The sequence below is a fragment of the Oncorhynchus mykiss genome, chromosome 6, assembly GCF_057628025.1.
Source record: "Oncorhynchus mykiss isolate SJ-2025 chromosome 6, ASM5762802v1, whole genome shotgun sequence".
Classification (NCBI taxonomy): Eukaryota; Metazoa; Chordata; class Actinopteri; order Salmoniformes; family Salmonidae; genus Oncorhynchus; species Oncorhynchus mykiss.
In genome coordinates this window covers 15,922,472-15,932,500 of record NC_143027.1, presented here as the reverse complement: position 1 = coordinate 15,932,500, position 10,029 = coordinate 15,922,472, and the positions used below count along the sequence as shown (strand labels likewise).

General features: G+C 37.3%; 1 long non-coding RNA gene across 3 annotated transcripts in view; it reads left to right on the top strand.

Annotated features, from left to right (window-relative positions):
* LOC110525316 (uncharacterized) overlaps positions 1–9,282 on the top strand; it is a 71,648-nt gene extending 62,366 nt beyond the window's left edge. For all 3 annotated transcript variants that reach the window (XR_002473736.3, XR_002473738.3, XR_002473737.3), the window contains exon 4: positions 8,763–9,282. This is a non-coding gene — a long non-coding RNA (uncharacterized LOC110525316). The remainder of the gene's footprint in view (positions 1–8,762) is intronic.
* The last annotated feature ends 747 nt before the right edge of the window (positions 9,283–10,029 follow it).

Sequence of the window (10,029 nt, the reverse complement as noted above, 5' to 3'; positions counted from 1 at the left end):
CAAAGATTTTCTATTGGGTTCAGGTCTGGAGACTGGCTAGGCCACTCCAGGACCTTGAGATGCATCTTACGGAGCCACTCCTTAGTTGCCCTGGCTGTGTGTTTTGGGTCGCTGTCATGCTGGAAGACCCAGCCACGACCCATCTTCAATGCTCTTACTGAGGGACGGAGGTTGTTGGCCAAGATCTCATGATTCGTGCCCCCATCCATCCTCCCCTCAATACGGTGCAGTCGTCCTGTCCCCTTTGCAGAAAAGCATCCCCAAATAATGATGTTTCCACCTCCATGCTTCATGGTTGGGATGGTGTTCTTGTGGTTGTACTCATCATTCTTCTTCCTCCAAACACGGCGAGTGGAGTTTAGACCAAAAAGCTCTATTTTTGTCTCATCAGACCACATGACCTTCTCCCATTCCTCCTCTGGATCATCCAGATGGTCATTGGCAAACTTCAGACGGGCCTGGACATGCGCTGGCTTGAGCAGGGGGACCTTGTGTGCGCTGCAGGATTTTAATCCATGACGGCGTAGTGTGTTACTAATGGTTTTCTTTGAGACTGTGGTCCCAGCTCTCTTCAGATCATTGACCAGGTCCTGCCGTGTAGTTGTGGGCTGATCCCTCACCTTCCTCATGATTATTGAAGCCCCACGAGGTGAGATCTTGCATGGAGCCCCAGGCTGAGGGTGATTGACCGTCATCTTGAACTTCTTCCATTTTCTCATAATTGCGCCAACCGTTGTTGTTGCCTTCTCACCAAGCTGCTTGCCTATTGTCCTGTTGCCCATCCCAGCCTTGTGCAGGTCTACAATATTATCCCTGATGTCCTTACGCAGCTCTCTGGTCTTGGCCATAGTGGAGAGGTTGGAGTCTGTTTGATTGAGTGTGTGGACAGGTGTCTTTTATTCGAGTTCAAACAGGTGCAGTTAATACAGGTAATGAGTGGAGAACAGGAGGGATTCTTAAAGAAAAACTAACAGGTCTGTGAGAGCAGGAATTCTTACTGGTTGGTACAGTAGGTGATCAAATACTTATGTCATGCAATAAAATGCTAATTAATTACTTTAAAATCGTACAATGGGATTTTCTGGATTTTTGTTTTAGATTCCGTCTCTCACAGTTGAAGTATACCTATGATAAAAATTACAGACCTCTACATGCTTTGTAAGCAGGAAAACCTGAAAAATCTGCAGTGTATCAAATACAAATCAATGTCTGTATTTTTATACAGGCATTGATAGCTTTGAGCATGGTGAAGTTATTAATTACACTTTGGATACACCCACTACAAAGATACAGGCATCCTGCATCTTGTATATTATTGTGACCCTGGTGGCACAAAATCAAAAGTCTGATTGCATGGAGATGCTTGGGAATATGGTCAATACGGGTGACCATATTGTGGGTGTTTCAGGGAAAAGGTGTACATTTTACCTCCACCATCTAGGATGTGACAATGGTTAATAAAATCTCTCAATTTCTCCATTTTTTTGAGCGGTCTTACAGGCCTTCTCATGCAGCTGCAACAGTAAGTGCATTTGTAAATCAGGACCTTTCTTGAGTTGGGCTCTGGGATGGTGCAACTGTTGAGAATGTGAGTTTATGGTTGTGTAATGGGAAAGGGTTGAGTGTGTGTGGGTGTATGTGTGTATGCCACAACTGCTGCGAAGTAGTAAAAGATGTTAGGGACAATAGAGGATGATCCACAGCTATATATAATACAAATCGAGGTGAGGGCAATGGAAATGCATTTGGCAGTTGATCTACTTCAATTCGGTAAATGGCACTGTGTGCTCTTTTCGAAGGATGGATCCCAGTCTGTTCAGGGCTATGGGATGCGAGGGGTCGGAGGTGGTCTGCCGGGCATTGGGATGACAACCCAACTCGGGATGAGGAGGGGTTTTAGCAGGTGGAATAGTGGGGACCAATTGGAGGTTTACTTAGTAGCAATGCAAATATCATGGTACAGTTATATAGACACTCAATCATCATGTTACTTTTTAATGGTACGTTTACAAACATATATTTTGATAAATAGAATTGAAAGTTGTGTCTCATTATGGTAAGTGGTGAAATAAGTATAGCCAGTTACAATTGTAATGGCCTAGCAGATAATAAGAAAAGACGATCAGTATTTACCTGGCTAAAAGAGAAGGAATATAATATCTATTGTTTACAGGGAACCCATTCAACAATTTTAGAAGTTATGTGGAAAAAGAACTGGGGGAGGCGCAAATACAGTGCCTTGCGAAAGTATTCGGCCCCCTTGAACTTTGCAACCTTTTGCCACATTTCAGGCTTCCAACATAGAGATATAAAACTGTATTTTTTTTGTGAAGAATCAACAACAAGTGGGACACAATCATGAAGTGGAACGACATTTATTGGAAATTTCAAACTTTTTTAACAAATCAAAAACTGAAAAATTGGGCGTGCAAAATGATTCAGCCCCTTTACTTTCAGTGCAGCAAACTCTCTCCAGAAGTTCAGTGAGGATCTCTGAATGATCCAATGTTGACCTAAATGACTAATGATGATAAATACAATCCACCTGTGTGTAATCAAGTCTCTGTATAAATGCACCTGCACTGTGATAGTCTCAGAGGTCCGTCAAAAGCGCAGAGAGCATCATGAAGAACAAGGAACACACCAGGCAGGTCAGAGATACTGTTGTGAAGAAGTTTAAAGCCGGATTTGGATACAAAAATATTTCCCAAGTTTTAAACATCCCAAGGAGCACTGTGCAAGCGATAATATTGAAATGGAAGGAGTATCAGACCACTGCAAATCTACCAAGACCTGGCCGTCCCTCTAAACTTTCAGCTCATACAAGGAGAAGACTGATCAGAGATGCAGCCAAGAGGCCCATGATCACTCTGGATGAACTGCAGAGATCTACAGCTGAGGTGGGAGACTCTGTCCATAGGACAACAATCAGTCGTATATTGCACAAATCTGGCCTTTATGGAATAGTGGCAAGAAGAAAGCCATTTCTTAAAGATATCCTTAAAAAGTGTTGTTTAAAGTTTGCCACAAGCCACCTGGGAGACACACCAAACATGTGGAAGAAGGTGCTCTGGTCAGATGAAACCAAAATTGAACTTTTTGGCAACAACGCAAAACGTTATGTTTGGCGTAAAAGCAACACAGCTGAACACACCATCCCCACTGTCAAACATGGTGGTGGCAGCATCATGGTTTGGGCCTGCTTTTCTTCAGCAGGGACAGGGAAGATGGTTAAAATTGATGGGAAGATGGATGGAGCCAAATACAGGACCATTCTGGAAGAAAACCTGATGGAGTCTGCAAAAGACCTGAGACTGGGATGGAGATTTGTCTTCCAACAAGACAATGATCCAAAACATAAAGCAAAATCTACAATGGAATGGTTCAAAAATAAACATATCCAGGTGTTAGAATGGCCAAGTCAAAGTCCAGACCTGAATCCAATCGAGAATCTGTGGAAAGAACTGAAAACTGCTGTTCACAAATGCTCTCCATCCAACCTCACTGAGCTCGAGCTGTTTTGCAAGGAGGAATGGGAAAAAATGTCAGTCTCTCGATGTGCAAAACTGAAAGAGACATACCCCAAGCGACTTACAGCTGTAATCGCAGCAAAAGGTGGCGCTACAAAGTATTAACTTAAGGGGGCTGAATAATTTTGCACGCCCAATTTTTCAGTTTTTGATTTGTTAAAAAAGTTTGAAATATCCAATAAATGTCGTTCCACTTCATGATTGTGTCCCACTTGTTGTTGATTCTTCACAAAAAAATACAGTTTTATATCTTTATGTTTGAAGCCTGAAATGTGGAAAAAGGTCGCAAAGTTCAAGGGGGCCGAATACTTCCGCAAGGCACTGTAACTACTGAAAACACTCCCAAGATTTGAATTTACTTCAACTACCACCAAGCTACTGCAAAATGTTGTTAACTGACTTGGCTAGTTAAATAAAGGTTCAATTAAAAAAATATATATATATATAAAAACACTATATTCAGTTGTATCTCTGTTGAACCTCCAGTAGCCTCAGCTGCTATAGCAACGTGGTACATACTTTCATCTATGGCCCCACAAAGCTAACAGAGTTTCCGATGCTTGTCAGCAGCCTCTATAGTTTCAGGAAACGTGATAGCATAATACCTTGTGGGAGAAAGGGTTTGTCGGGTAAGAGTGTGGTGATTTTGGGGGGTTGTACGAGCGATCTAAACCCAGGTTGGGCTGGGTGTAAGGGGGATCAAATAAGGCGTTACCCAGCTCCATCACCTCATCATCACCCTATGAGAGAATAATAAGTGGCTGTAACACATAGACTCTCCCAGGCCTAGTGTCCAGAGCACAAAACCTGGCTGTCTTAAAGGCTTCTAAGGATAAAATGTAAGACAATACATGTGAGAAGGTGAGGGGAACAATGCGTAGAAAGCTCAGTGTGATATGACGGGGACTCATGTCAGGGGGCATTGTTGTGGCCCTTTGTTGCTGTCGAGTACATTGGGAACTTAGAACTCAGAGACCTCTTTTGATCTGCAAGCCTGGAGTTTGTATGTAGTGAAATGTATGCATAATATATAGAAAAGTACCATGTTTTTGACAGTAGCTTTATGTGTTTGTTGTGCTGTTCTTGAAAATTATATTTGGTTGAACAGTCGGTTTGAAACACAATGTAAACTGTATTGTTACAGTCGGATGAAACATAATATAAACTGTATTGTAACAGTCGGATGAAACACAATATAAACTGTATTGTAACAGTCGGTGTGAAACACAATATCAAATGTATTGTAACAGTCGGTTTGAAACACAATATAAACTGTATTGTAACAGTCGGATGAAACACAATATAAACTGTATTGTAACAGTCGGTTTGAAACACAATATAAACTGTATTGTTACAGTCGTTTTGAAACACAATATCAACTGTATTGTAACAGTCGGTGTGAAACACAATATGAACTGTATTGTAACAGTCGGTGTGAAACACAATATAAACTGTATTGTAACAGTCGGATGAAACACAATATAAACTGTAATGTAACAGTCAGATGAAACATAATATAAACTGTATTGTAACAGTCGGTGTGAAACACAATATAAACTGTATTGTTACAGTCGGTGTGAAACACAATATAAACTGTATTGTTACAGTCGGTGTGAAACACAATATAAACTGTATTGTTACAGTCGGTGTGAAACACAATATAAACTGTATTGTTACAGTCGGTGTGAAACACAATATAAACTGTATTGTAACAGTCGGATGAAACACAATATAAACTGTATTGTAACAGTCGGTTTGAAACACAATATAAACTGTATTGTAACAGTAGGTTTGAAACACAATATAAACTGTATTGTTACAGTCGGATGAAACACAATATAAACTGTATTGTAACAGTCGGATGAAACACAATATAAACTGTATTGTAACAGTCGGTTTGAAACACAATATAAACTGTATTGTAACAGTCGGATGAAACACAATATAAACTGTATTGTAACAGTCGGTTTGAAACACAATATAAACTGTATTGTAACAGTCGGTTTGAAACACAATATAAACTGTATTGTTACAGTCGGATGAAACACAATATAAACTGTATTGTAACAGTCGGATGAAACACAATATAAACTGTATTGTAACAGTCGGTTTGAAACAAAATATAAACTGTATTGTAACAGTCGGATGAAACACAATATAAACTGTATTGTAACAGTCGGTTTGAAACATAATCTAAACTGTATTATAACAGTCGGATGAAACACAATATAAACTGTATTGTAACAGTCGGTGTGAAACACAATATGAACTGTATTGCAACAGTCGGATGAAACAACATAAACTGTATTGCAACAGTCAATTAGAAACGTAACATGAACTGTATTGTAACAGTCGTTTTGAAACACAATATAAACTGTATTGTAACAGTCGGATGAAACACAATATAAACTGTATTGTAACAGTCGGATGAAACACAACATAAACTGTATTGTAACAGTCGGTTTGAAACAAAATATAAACTGTATTGTAACAGTCGTTTTGAAACATAATATAAACTGTATTGTAACAGTCAGATGAAACACAATATAAACTGTATTGTAACAGTCATTTTGAAACACAATATAAACTGTATTGTAACAGTCGGATGAAACACGATATAAACTGTATTGTAACAGTCGTTTTGAAACACAATATAAACTGTATTGCAACAGTCGGATGAAACAACATAAACTGTATTGCAACAGTCAATTAGAAACGTAACATGAACTGTATTGTAACAGTCGGTGTGAAACACAATATAAACTGTATTGTAACAGTCGGATGAAACACAATATAAACTGTATTGTAACAGTCGGATGAAACACAATATAAACTGTATTGTAACAGTCATTTTGAAACACAATATAAACTGTATTGTAACAGTCGTTTTGAAACATAATATAAACTGTATTGTAACAGTCAGATGAAACACAATATAAACTGTATTGTAACAGTCATTTTGAAACACAATATAAACTGTATTGTAACAGTCGGATGAAACACGATATAAACTGTATTGTAACAGTCGTTTTGAAACACAATATAAACTGTATTGTAACAGTCATTTTGAAACACAATATAAACTGTATTGTAACAGTCATTTTGAAACAACATAAACTGTATTGTAACAGTTGGATGAAACATAATATAAACTGTATTGTAACAGTCGTTTTGAAACACAATGTCAACTGTATTGTATCAGTCGGTGTGAAACACAATATAAACTGTATTGTAACAGTCGTTTTGAAACACAATATCAACTGTATTGTATCAGTCGGTGTGAAACACAATATAAACTGTATTGTAACAGTCGGATGAAACACAATATAAACTGTATTGTAACAGTCGGTTTGAAACACAATATAAACTGTATTGTAACAGTCGGATGAAACACAATATAAACTGTATTGTAACAGTCGGTTTGAAACACAATATAAACTGTATTGTAACAGTCGGTTTGAAACACAATATAAACTGTATTGTTACAGTCGGATGAAACACAATATAAACTGTATTGTAACAGTCGGATGAAACACAATATAAACTGTATTGTAACAGTCGGTTTGAAACAAAATATAAACTGTATTGTAACAGTCGGATGAAACACAATATAAACTGTATTGTAACAGTCGGTTTGAAACATAATCTAAACTGTATTATAACAGTCGGATGAAACACAATATAAACTGTATTGTAACAGTCGGTGTGAAACACAATATGAACTGTATTGCAACAGTCGGATGAAACAACATAAACTGTATTGCAACAGTCAATTAGAAACGTAACATGAACTGTATTGTAACAGTCGTTTTGAAACACAATATAAACTGTATTGTAACAGTCGGATGAAACACAATATAAACTGTATTGTAACAGTCGGATGAAACACAACATAAACTGTATTGTAACAGTCGGTTTGAAACAAAATATAAACTGTATTGTAACAGTCGTTTTGAAACATAATATAAACTGTATTGTAACAGTCAGATGAAACACAATATAAACTGTATTGTAACAGTCATTTTGAAACACAATATAAACTGTATTGTAACAGTCGGATGAAACACGATATAAACTGTATTGTAACAGTCGTTTTGAAACACAATATAAACTGTATTGCAACAGTCGGATGAAACAACATAAACTGTATTGCAACAGTCAATTAGAAACGTAACATGAACTGTATTGTAACAGTCGGTGTGAAACACAATATAAACTGTATTGTAACAGTCGGATGAAACACAATATAAACTGTATTGTAACAGTCGGATGAAACACAATATAAACTGTATTGTAACAGTCATTTTGAAACACAATATAAACTGTATTGTAACAGTCGTTTTGAAACATAATATAAACTGTATTGTAACAGTCAGATGAAACACAATATAAACTGTATTGTAACAGTCATTTTGAAACACAATATAAACTGTATTGTAACAGTCGGATGAAACACGATATAAACTGTATTGTAACAGTCGTTTTGAAACACAATATAAACTGTATTGTAACAGTCATTTTGAAACACAATATAAACTGTATTGTAACAGTCATTTTGAAACAACATAAACTGTATTGTAACAGTTGGATGAAACATAATATAAACTGTATTGTAACAGTCGTTTTGAAACACAATGTCAACTGTATTGTATCAGTCGGTGTGAAACACAATATAAACTGTATTGTAACAGTCGGTGTGAAACACAATATAAACTGTATTGTAACAGTCGGATGAAACACAATATAAACTGTATTGTAACAGTCGGTGTGAAACATAATCTAAACTGTATTGTAACAGTCGGTTTGAAACACAATATAAACTGTATTGTAACAGTCGGTGTGAAACACAATATAAACTGTATTGTAACAGTCGGTGTGAAACACAATATAAACTGTATTGTTACAGTCGGTTTGAAACACAATATAAACTGTATTGTAACAGTCGGTGTGAAACATAATCTAAACTGTATTGTAACAGTCGGTTTGAAACACAATATAAACTGTATTGTATCAGTCGGTGTGAAACACAATATCAACTGTATTGTATAATACACACAAGCTGACTGCTAAAGAACAAAAGGAAAGGAAATTCATAGCCTTGGTGTGACAACAATGCCCCTCCAAGTTCAAAGTTCCAAGTTCACCCAAGACACAATAGTTGAACATGTACAGCATCATCATTTGGACAGAGATGATATTGTTTAACTACTATTCTCTGCTTGTCTCTTCCAGATGGAGCATCTATCTGCGTGACCCTTTACTGTTGTCTCTAGTGGGGCTCGAGACATGGGCTTCGATCACCACCTGAACATCAACATGCACAACCATCAAGATACAGTACACTGAGAAGACAGATACAGAACTCTACTATTTATAATCAGCATGCATACACCTGTTCTAGATACACAGAAACCACCAAATACACACTAACATCCTTTGAATCAAGTCAGTTTTTTGTATCATTGTGATTTAAATCTGTAAGTTGTAAAACTGTTTACCATATGTCTACTCACTGGGATGTAGAAGTACAACATTATTTATTCTGAATTGTAAAAGTCTGTATTGGTATATTGGATTTTGAATGAACCTGTCCTTAGAATACAGCATAACATCTGAAGGGAACCCGCAGGACACATTGTCTTTATCTGGCATTGACTGAATTTATAGAAAAAGTAAACATCAAAGGGAATATTTTTGTACTTTCTCAAATCACTGTATTTTCTCAGTGAGCAGAATAAAATATATTCAAGAATATCTTGTTTCTGAGTTTTTTACAGTATGTCTACAGCACTGTATATACCTTTGACATGACTAGATCCTCTGTGGGATCAATGTGGAATGGGTGCTGATCAAAATAAAACAACATGGCTGACATGACTGTAGCAGTTCCTGATTGACCCTGACATTGCTGAGAATGAAACATACAGTTTGCATGCAGTACAAATAAACTACATACATGTTACATTTACCTTGTAAATGTGTTACCATATTATGTCAAATTAGATACAACTGTAAAATCTCAAATGGAAAAGATATTAGCTATGCTCACTACATGAAGCACCTTGACAACCAGGGCAAGCTTTGTAGCCTTCTACACATTTTGCATTTGTGTTTGCTAGCAGAATGCATCTTCTACTTTTTTCCTTCCCTTTCACAATGTTTGCTTTAATTTTGTTGTTTTGTTCTAAGTGAAGAAGGTTCAAAGTTTTCATTCCCACTTCCTCTGTTACCTGCCTGTCTCTTTCCTTCTCCTGACAAATAATATCTCTCCTCACCTGTCTCCCAACCCCCACTTCCTATGTTACTGGCCTGTCTCACTTCTTCTCCTGACAAATAATATCTCTCCTCACCTGTCTCCCAACCCCCACTTCCTCTGTTACTGGCCTGTCTCACTTCTTCTCCTGACAAATAATATCTCTCCTCACCTGTCTCCCAACCCCCACTTCCTCTGTTACTGGCCTGTCTCACTTCTTCTCCTGACAAATAATATCTCTCCTCA